The sequence below is a fragment of the Salvelinus alpinus genome, chromosome 7 (assembly GCF_045679555.1).
Source record: "Salvelinus alpinus chromosome 7, SLU_Salpinus.1, whole genome shotgun sequence".
Taxonomy (NCBI): domain Eukaryota; kingdom Metazoa; phylum Chordata; class Actinopteri; order Salmoniformes; family Salmonidae; genus Salvelinus; species Salvelinus alpinus.
Window position 1 is genome coordinate 71,648,908 of NC_092092.1, and position 6,181 is coordinate 71,655,088.

Sequence of the window (6,181 nt, forward strand, 5' to 3'; positions counted from 1 at the left end):
TAGTTAGTTTTTGCTACCATGTGGGTTTTAGCTTGCTTGAGCCTGCTAACGCACCTGTTTCCATACATGTTTCATTTTAAAACATTTATCTTACAAAAGGAGTTGTTTAATCTAGCTGTTTAACTATTTATCTGTACATGGAATTGTATTTGGGGTTTTCTTCCAAATTTTTTCCCTAATCTTTACAGGAAAATGCCACGGCACTATCTGATGTGTGGAGACATTTCACTGCAGCTAATGTAGAAGGAAAAGCTGTGTACATTTGCAAATACTGTGCCAAATCATATGTGAAGAATGCAACAAAGATGCAGAATCATCTGGCCAAGTGCATAAAGTTCCCTCAGCGCTCACAACAAGCAACCTCTGGCAAAAGTCTCTCTACTTCTATTCGAGGTGAAAATGATGAATCAGACACCTTATCGATAGCAACAGCTCATGGTCCTCCTGGAATCAGAAGTTTTTTTGACTCAATGGAGGAACGTAGTCAGAGAAATGCTGATGAATGTCTTGCTCGAGGGTGTATGCAACTGGTTCACCTCTAATGCTCACAGGCAATGTGTATTGGAAGAGATTTCTGAATGTTCTTCACCCAGCATACACTCCTCCAACCAGACATGCTTTATCTACTCATTTGCTGGATGCAGAGTTCAACAGAGTTCAAGTGAAGGTCAAGCAAATCATAGAGAAAGCAGACTGTATTGCAGTCATCTCTGATGGGTGTTTGAATGTTCGTGGGCACGGAATAATTAACTACATCATCTCCACCCTTCAACCAGTATTCTACAAGAGCACAAACACAAGCGACAACAGACACACCGATCTCTACATTGCAGATGAGCTGAAGGCAGTCATCAATGACCTTGGACCACAGAAGGTATTTGCACTGGTGACAGACAATGTTGTGAAAATGAAGGCTGCTTGGTCTAAAGTGGAGGAGTCCTACCCTCATATCACACCCATTGGCTGTGCTGCTCATACATTGAATCTGCTCCTCAAGGGCATCATGGCACTGAAAATAATGGATACACTCTACAAGAGAGCCAAGGAAATGGTTAGGTATGTGAAGGGTCATAAAGTTATAGCAGCAATCTACCTCACCAAACAAAGTGAGAAGAATAAGAGCACCACATTGAAGCTGTCCAGCAACACCCATTGGGGTGGTGTTGTCATCATGTTTGACAGTCTCCTGGAGGGGAAGGAGTCTCTCCCATCAAGAGGATCTTCGTGGATGATGTATTTTGGGAGAGAGTGGGAAGCGGCCTGAAACTCCTGAAACCTATAGCAGTAGCCATTGCACGGACTGAGGGAGACAATGCCATATCCTGTCTGATGTTCAGACTTTGCTTAGAGAAGAAATCAGTTCTGCCCTGCCTACTGTTGCTCCAAGCAGAGGAAACTGCAGTTCTGAAATACATCAAAACGCGTGAAGACTTCTGCCTGAAGCCCATACACGCCGCAGTGTACATGTTGGACCCCAAGTATGCTGGCAAGAGCATTCTGTCTGGTGCAGAGATCAACAAGGCCTATGGTGTCATCCCTACTGTGTCTCGCCACCTTGGCCTGGATGAGGGCAAGGTTCTTGGTAGTCTGGTGAAGTACACTTCCAAGTAAGGGCTTTGGGATGGAGATGCAATATGGCAGTCGTGCCAACATATCTCATCAGCCACCTGGTGGAAGGGACTTTATGGATCTGAGGCTCTTTCCCATGTTGCCTTCATCATCCTCCAAATCCCACCAACATCAGCCGCCTCAGAGCGCAACTGGTCCTTGTTTGGGAACACACACACCAAAGCACGCAACAGGCTGACCAATACAAGGTTTGAAAAATGTGTGGCCATCCGGGCAAGTTTGAGGCTTTTTGAGCCTGACAACGAGCCATCCTCAACAAGGTTGGAAAGTGACAGTGAAGATGAGGCCTCAGAGTCTGATGTTCAAGAGGTGGACATTGAGGAGATCCAGGGAGAAGACATGGAAGCCTGAGAGGAAGACAACCAAAGCTTCAGTTTCTAGACTATCATTTTACAGATGTATGTTGATAATGTTTTTGGAGATGCAATGGATCATTGGGGATCATTCAACATTCCCTTTTGTTGTTCAGTGAAATCATCCCATGTGAAGAATCAACTCATTTAATTAAAGTTCAATTTGTAACTAACATTTTTTTTTCTATGGGAAGGATTTAATCATTTGCAATTATGTCTACTTATGATATGGTAAAAGGTTTATGTTTCTGTTGCCATATGATATGGTAAATATGTCCAATGCAAAAAACATCTACATTTAAATGGTATTAATATTAATTTGCATATATTCCAGTGAATTCCCATCTATTCCCGTTAATTCCCACGGAAAGTTTCTTCCTCTGAATATTCCCCATTATGTGCAACCCTAGGTGTGATTACTACCTCCGAGGGTTTAGAGCTTGAGGTTGCCATCTAATGCACATTCAAATGTCATAAATAAACACTGCAGGGCTCTCCCTGTCCTCTGCCATGCATTGATTGTTTTACTGTTGATGATATCTGGAAATGTGCATGTACACCCTACATCATACAAGTACTTGGGAGTATGGCTAGATGGTACGCTGTCATTCTCTCAGCACATATCAAAGCTGCAGGCAAAAGTTAATCGTTCCTCTTTCACCCCAGCTGCCAAACTTGCCCTGATTCAGATGACCATCCTATCCATGCTAGATTACGGAGACGTAATTTATAGATCGGCAGGTAAGGGTGCTCTCGAGCGGCCAGATGTTCTTTACCATTCGGCCATCAGATTTGCCACCAATGCTCCTTATAAGACACATCACTGCACTCTATACTCCTCTGTAAACTGGTCATCTCTGTATACCCATCGCAAGACCCACTGGTTGATGCTTATTTATAAAACCCTCTTAGGCCTCACTCCCCCCTATCTAATATATATACTGCAGCCCTCATCCTCCAAATACAACAACCGTTCTGGCAGTCACATTCTGTTAAAGGTCCCCAAAGCACACACATCCCTGGGTTGCTCCTATTTTCAGTTCGCTGCAGATAGCGACTGGAATGAGCTGCAACAAACACTCAAACTGGACAGTTTTATCTCAATCTCTTCATTCAAAGACTCAATCATGGACACTCTTACTGACAATTGTGGCTGCTTTGCTTGATGTATTGTTGTCTCTACCTTCTTGCCCTTTGTGCTGTTTTCTGTGCCCAATAATGTTTGTACCATATTTTGTGCTGCTACCATGTTTTGTGTTGCTACCATGTTGTGTCGCTACCATGTTGTGTTGTCATGTGTTGCTGCCATGCTATGTTGCTGTTTTAGGTCTCTCTTTATGTAGTGTTGTGTTGTCTCTCTAGTCGTGATGTGCGTTTTGTCCTATATTTATATTTTATTATTATCCGCGCAGGAGGCCTTTTACCTTTTGGTTGGCCGTCATTGTAAATAAAAATGTGTTCTTAACTGACTTGCCTAGTTAAGTAAAGGTTAAATAAAAAATAAAAAAGATATAGGCCAGCCAGCAGCCAGTAGAATAGAGATAGCAGTCAGTTATAACACCTACAGCCAGAGATATAGGATAACTAGCAGCCAGTGATGAAAACAGTAGCCCTAAGTACAGTGTAGATAAGTAGGGAGGTAGTCTACCTGTGGGGCCTTTGCTGTAGATTACCTCCCGTCACAGAGAGGGAAGCAGTGGAAATCACTTTAACTCCCTGTGTGTGTGTGTGTGTGTGTGTGTGTGTGTGTGTGTGTGTGTGTGTGTGTGTGTGTGTGTGTGTGTGTGTGTGTGTGTGTGTGTGTGTGTGTGTGTGTGTGTGTGTGTGTGTGTGTGTGTGTGTGTGTGTGTGTCTGTGTGTCTGTGTCTGTCTGTCTGTCTGTTTTATGTCTGTCTGTCTGTCTGTCTGTCTGTCTGTCTGTCTGTCTGTCTGTCTGTCTGTCTGTCTGTCTGTCTGTCTGTCTGTCTGTCTGTCTGTCTGTATGTCTGTCTGTCTGTCTGTCTGTCTGTCTGTCTGTCTGTCTGTGTCTAGGACCTGGACCGACGGGATTGGCGTTTATCTTCTATCTGAGCTACTGCTGCCACGATGACAGTGAGGGTTCCCCACGGCAACCAGGGCCCTCTTATCTCTAACACCCCCTAAGAGGCTGGAGACCAGGGAATCTAATCAACGAGAACATTTAGCCCCTACCCATACCTCACATAACTCACACTGTCTGACAGCAGGTAGTCTAAATTGAGCTGTGGGTTTAATTTAAATTAAATAAACAAATAAATGCAATTTAAAACAACTACAAAACTAAAAGCTTGTTGACTTTACCAGAGAATAGAGTTGGGCACCCACACACATTCCCCTCATTAGTCCAATGACAATTCACAATTCATTGCGTAATCCATCTTAATCAAATAGCCCATCAGAGACAATATATCCTCCCCTCAATCTCTTCCTCTCTCTCCGCTGAGGCCGGATGGAGTGATTGAGGGGTGTAAAGAAAAGGATGTTTTACCCTCCAACCCACCCTCCTCCCCATCACTAAGACAGCTCTTAAGTGCTTGTGGGTTTTTATGTTTGCAGTGTTTTATAGGAGAATGCAGGAGCCAGCAGCAGTAAAAGGGTGAAGGGGTGGGAGTGGGTGGGGTGGGGGAGTTACTGTAAATCCAATCTTTATTGAGAACGACACAAACTACATAAACAGTCCTCCCCTATCCTCTCGCCCTCTCTACTGATCGATCAGCAGCACAGTGAATGAAGTGATGCTAGTGTGTGGTGCTGTGCGCCTCCCCCCCCACCAAACTCCGGTTACCATTGTGACAAAGATACTCAGGAAAGGTCTTCTTGATCCCTCTCTCTGTTACTCCTTTCTCACTGTAGCTTTGTCCAAAATCCTACCCTATTCATTACATAGTGCACTACTTTTGCTGTGCACAATACTAGTGTCCACATTTGTCTGGCCAAAAGTACGGCACTATATAGGGAATAGGGTGCCATTTGGTTTGGGACACACCCTGTCAGCCCGTTTCGTTCCCTCACCTTGCTCTGCCTGTCCCCTCTCCTCCAGAGGTTGTTTACAGCTCTGTTTCACTTGTTATTCAGTGGCACTTTTCATAGTGAGAGTGGGACTCTATAAAAAGCCTTGTAAAAAATACAGGCTGCTGGCTCTGATGTTGGAGCCAACATGATGTTAATGAGAGATTAGTTATTCACACAGCACAACATCGGCGGCCATGATGTTTTATGACAGTTGACACTAAATGACCAATGAAGAAACATCATTTTCTATGCAAAACCTGATCATCAAGTAGCTCTTTTGATGTTGGACTGGACACACCACACACTGTGATGCTAAATTAATGCCAAACACAGTACTGATGATTAAAGTCTAGCTATGATCACAAAGCAACTTCAGGCTGATATAGCATGATACACTTGACGTTACTGCCATCTAGAGGTGGAAAGTTACACAACACACAAATGGCACTGAGAAACCAGTTTATTGTATCATATTAACTTATTTCTAAATTACACATAATAAATACGATTCTGATCAGTTAATACTATAGTTACAAAAAGGCCCTGCAGACAGCCAGTAGGGCGATCTCTTGCTGGAAACTGAGAAGACCACAGGGTCAGGGTGGTTAGTTCAACAACAGAAGTACAGCATAAACATTAGCTCTTTATAAACTCTCTGGGTGTCACTCTGAGTACACTACAGTAGAGTCACACACACACACACGCACACACACACAAAGAAGATACGGTTTTCAACAAACTCCCAGAGCATTATTTCCCAAAATGGAGGGATTATAAATGTGGGTGTGTAATCAGGTTAACTGTGACCTGATTATGATGGGATCACGATAACGTATCAACCCTCAGGCAATAGCCTGTCTTGGTTGGAGTCAAAACTCTATCAGTACAATAATACTTCTCATTTCACAGTGATTTGTCCCATATAGAGTCCTGAGGCCTCAGGACATACACAATATGTTTTACTATAACAAATGTCACTTATTATTACTATAAGTAATGTTACCTAACATGTTATTCCTTTAAGTAGTGCTATCTTACTTATTACTAGTAATGTTATGTTATTACTAAGTAATGGTATTACTAAGTAATGCTATGTTATTAATAATTAATGTTGTTATGATTAAGTTATTACTAGTAATGTTGTTATTACTAAGTAACATAATAATGCC